Raw genomic sequence first — 5,000 nt, 5'->3', positions numbered from 1 at the left:
ACTAAACCACCCTGACTCCCCTTTGCCCTCCCCGGGCAAAACGAGTGGAATTCTTAAATTCATGTGCACAATTAAAATTGCTGCAACGTATATGCTCAATGATTTACTTAAAATTCTTGCGCCGCTGTTCGAAGTAATGATAAGCAAAACCAAAACCAATGGCTGCTTGCGTGCGCTTAGACTATTTTCCCGCACTCAAAGCCACGTTTTCATAGATACGGGGATTTCACCGGTGGTCAAATTTTACCGGCTACTGCTGAAAAAAGGAAATCATAGACATCCCCGACGCTTCTGTATTTCTGCAATGGTCGGCGACAATTCAGGAGACAGGAGGACTTCTTCATGAGAATTAGCATGGAAGTTTATCTAATACGGCAAACGGTAGGCTGCTGCGTGGTGTAATAGCGTTTACAAACACAGAGGGCAAAATGACTAAATTCTGATTGGCTGAGACAGAGGGCATTCTCATTTATTTCGGTAATCCAGTACTGTAAATTTCTTCGCTCCAGTGTCTCTCCACCCCTCGACAGTTTCTCGACAAAATCTGGGACTGTCGACAGACAGTGACACCACGACATATTAAATCTTGGCTTTAGGGTTCTCATTGGTTCGTCGCGTTGCAATTTAGGCTGATTTAGCAACAGAACGGGAACGTCAGTGGCGACGGCGCGCGCAGAAAAAACACCAATGATAATTCAGAATAGAGGAGACTTTACTCTTTTCTTCTCTATTCTAAATTCTCATTGGTAGTTTTCCTGCGCGCGACGTCGCCATTGACGTTCCCGTTCTGTTGCTAAATCAATTTATTTGGTTTCACGAGACTAAATTAAAAACCGCTGTGCATTTTTCTTGAGATCTCATGAAATTAGGGGTGTAGTTGTAATTGATTTTAGCATTAACAATTCGAATTCTTTTCATTCACATCATGCAAGAAACCGCTTCTTTTTCTCTCACCGCAGAAAGAGTCAAAGATCTTCCCACCAACCACAGGCGGGGCAGTAAAAATGGCGGCCGAGATGGAAGTAGCTTTCCTTGGCCAAGTACCCCTCGATCCTCGGATAGGACGCTGCTGTGATGAAGGAAAGTCATTTTTGTCTGAGGTTCCGGAATCACCAGCCGCTGACGCTTACAAGCAAATAATTCAAAGTATGCAGGCTTAGTGTAAATCTCTTATTCTGTGGTTTAACATATAATACACGTATTATAAGTCAAACCATCGAATTAGATGTATTTATTATTCCACTATTACGTAATTTTACCATATTTGGTCAAGAGAACGCGCGCCGGTATTACACTGTAGAACAGAGCAAATACAGACGGAACTGGAGTTTTCGATGAACGAAATTGTTTTCAACACGATACAAAGCCCGAGAATTTAGCTTGTCATCGCTTGTCTCTCGTCATTTCGTTTATGCAATCAAATAAAGGACATTTGGCTGGCTTTCTGTGCCGTTTACATCGTTCGCAAGCGCCCTGAAGGACAGATGATGCATTTTTTTAGGAACACTCTTACCAAATAAAATTGAAGCAAAATAACACCTTTTTGTATAGTGGAATACTAAATCTCTTATTCGATGGTTTAACATATAATACTCGCGGACATTTATAATACTACGCAACTCGCAAAATATCCGCGCGTATTATATGTTAAACCATCGAATAAGATGTATGTATTGTCTTCTTCAAAGAGTTTCAGCGAACTGGAAACCGCCCAACTTTGTAAACTTTGTGTTGTCTTTCCCGTCGAACCTTTCTTTTTTGTCTCAACTATTTAAATGAACTTTGCTTGCAGGTGAATTTGGGTTGATTATTAAATTTTTTTTGTAGAAATTTTAGACTATTGTGCGGATAAATCAGAAGATCAGTGAATTACACCGGGAAGGATCACCTCAGATCGTTCGAAAACAGATTCTGTCTTCAATGATTTAAACAAAGTCTGTGATTGGATGATGTTGAATTCGCCCAAAACAATTAAAGAAGGAAGCATGGAAAAGTGGGGCTGGATTGACCAATCAGGTCAATAACCAGACTACTTTAATTTCAATCCGATGACAAAAAACAGATCACTTGACTGTGAAGGTGACTTTTTTTTGTAAATGGAACATATGAACGACAGCTAAACAGAGACACATTCTAATAACGAAGGACGGAGGACTGTGATGGGCCAATGATTGGATAAACGCAATAAAAAAAAAAAACAAATAAGGCAAAAAACCTTACACAGAGACGAGCAGATTCTTTTGGACACGTCTATTGAAGAACCTGGTTATCAGTTGTTTCTGCAACAGTAATTTCTGGGAGGTTGTCAGTTCCATATTCCGATAGAGGAGTGGAGAAAACCCCTGTCTAGGGCTCAGGTTTTGGCTCTTGGAATGGAGAACTTTGCTCATGGTGTAAATACCTTTTTACCAGTTCAGTTTTCAGGTTTATATCATGCGGACGATTACCTCATCAGTTTCAGTTTCATCAATTTCTGACTTCTCCATCTGTTGTCAAAAGACTTTCCTATTCGGCTTTTAATGTTGTCAAGAACTAGTAATAGTAATCAGCAGTGATTATCTTCTACGGAAAGCAGAGGGTAACAACAAAAAACGGTGCAGAACAGGATTCTGTTTGAGTGTCCTTTTTGTAATGGGTCTCGAGTGGTGTCCCTTTTAGCCCTTGTTTCTCATCCGATAAAAAGAGAAGCAGCTAAAAGCAAACTTTCTTCTGTTTCTTTTCTGCTTCATATTGCCACCGTGGTGTGTTCTTGTAACGTAGAATTTTGATTTCTGAGCAAGTTTATATCATAGAAAATTTGCGACAAATTCGCCGTTGTCCTCGTAGGAAAAGACTGTCCTTCCGTGATTTCTTTTCAAAGGAACAGTATCATACTTAGATTCATATTTTTTTGCAGTTTACCTGTCCTCTTACCACTAAAGTCAAACTCTACATCTCTATGCAATAAGCGCATTAAAAAGTTCCTCATATTACTGTGTAAAAGTCTGCTTTTTAATGATTTTTCTGCTTCTGTGTATGGAAAATAACTGAGTTTTCTCTGCGGTCTTTTTCCCATGATCTTCGCGGAGGTTACATTCTGTCCCTCAACAAACCTAGAACGACAAGTTATGGTCTTAGTTCCGCTTTTCCTTACTCATCAGCTAACTCGTAGAATGCGCTACCTGATTTTATCCCCACCGCTGAATTAGCAGGTTTCAAAATGAGAATCCAGGGCCGCATTTTGTATAGCCGCTTTCCTTTTTAATTAATGTATCTTTAAATAATTTATGTTTAGTTATGTATCTATATATGCTATGTATTTTAGCTATAAATGTAATGTCTCGAAGGTAGCAGCTCTTGTAGTTAGTCTGAAATTCGAAATGAAAGAAAGTTTATGCATGTGTGTATGTTACCTTAAGCAGGGCGCGTGCGAACACGTTGTATTCCGTGACTCCAGTGCTTACCATGAGAGATAAAATGACTTTTTCGACGAATATTAAAGCGATCGAAACCTTACACTTAATTGACAAGGATGGTCTGGGGCTGTGAGTAGGAGTGGGATCTGTCTCATATGATGTAGGGGCCGATATTTCTCTCCCTCAATGCCGTACCGGGAGGAAGGTCGGTATCTGAAAACAGCGAAGGGCCAGCTAAAAATAATAATAATTTAAAAATTTATAGCGTGCAAATATCTATATGAATATATGAATATCTGTATGAATATAAATATGCGTCCAAAAGCGATCGCACGGGCCGAAATCCCGGAATGACTCGTTTGGTACGACCCTCCGGCGCCATGTCTGGAGGTACTGTATTTTTTCACTTGTTTAAGCATTCAAGCATTCATAAGCATTTAAGCATGTTTAAGGGAAACTTTCGCCGTTAGTGACATTTCATTTACTACGAAATCTGTGGTTCTAATATATATTTAGGGGGAAACGTTTCGCCGCTACTGACATTTCAATAACTGCAAAATTTGTGATTCCAACATACATTCAGTGGGAAATCTTTCGCCGTTAATGACATTTTGATAACTGCGAAATTTGTGGCTCCAATATTTGTGGGGGAAAATCTTTCGCAGTTAATGAGATTTAAATTACTGCGAAATCTTCGGTATATAATAAAAGTATATTGATAAACTTTTTGGCGAACTTTTATTAACTATCTGTAGATAAATAAAACTGCAAAATTTTCATTTACATATATATACCCAGTCACTGGTAGTCATTAGTTAAATTATCCTTAAACAATTTTATAAGAAATTGAGAACGTCACCATGCACAAATCGGTAAAAAGCTACTTGAAAACAGGTCCCACTAGGCAGGTAAAGCGTAAAACTTATATAACTCTGGTTTATTGCGGTCACGCCAAAACGTAGACTGCAGACTGTGCAGACCGTGCAGACCACGGGTAAAATATGGCGTTACCCTCACTATTATTTAGAGCTAACCGTAAACAGGCTAACCTGAATGTTATTAAGGCCTAATTAGGCTAACAGAATTTTCATTTTACAGACGGTCTGCACAGTCTGCAGTCTGCGTTTTTTCAGTGTCCCGGTTTATTAGCTCACCATTTACACCGCTGCATTTTTAGTGCGAATTACGGTTTTACCATTTTAGACCCATTCAATTTTGGTGACTCGTTGTGGTGAAGGGATACTGCTCTTATAATTATGGACACTTCCTTTGTGAGATTCCTGCCTCTTCCATGAGCCGCTTACAAGTGAAGTAAAATCCCTTCTCTTTCTCATAGACGGACTACCGTTCTCAGAAGCAGTCTTGTCTGCCGGCTTCTCAATTTGGGGCTTGGGCTACTCTGAACACTTTCCTTACAATTTTTTGAGAAAACAAACGGTTCTTTTGCTATTCTATATACACTTCCTTGATCAATATGACAAATTTCGGCTACTCTACGTACAGGCAAGTCTTTAACAGAACATTAATATAATGCAGGTTCCTGTGTCACACAATCTATAACACACCAAGAAACGATCTTGTTAAATAAATTTTCTTGCTCGCAAA

At 39.2% G+C, this 5,000-nt stretch overlaps 1 long non-coding RNA gene and 1 pseudogene across 1 annotated transcript in view; one reads left to right on the top strand and one right to left on the bottom strand.

The window, feature by feature from the left end:
* The window catches only part of LOC137969630 (uncharacterized), a 159,357-nt gene that overhangs the window by 150,466 nt on the left and 3,891 nt on the right, over positions 1-5,000 (bottom strand). The window lies entirely within an intron of this gene.
* The window catches only part of LOC137969625 (cytosolic Fe-S cluster assembly factor NUBP1 homolog), a 15,362-nt pseudogene that overhangs the window by 7,776 nt on the left and 2,586 nt on the right, over positions 1-5,000 (top strand).

This window comes from Montipora foliosa, chromosome 9 (assembly GCF_036669935.1).
Source record: "Montipora foliosa isolate CH-2021 chromosome 9, ASM3666993v2, whole genome shotgun sequence".
In the NCBI taxonomy this organism is placed as follows: domain Eukaryota; kingdom Metazoa; phylum Cnidaria; class Anthozoa; order Scleractinia; family Acroporidae; genus Montipora; species Montipora foliosa.
The sequence above is the reverse complement of the archived record's forward strand: the minus strand, read 5'-3'. Positions and strand labels throughout refer to the sequence as shown.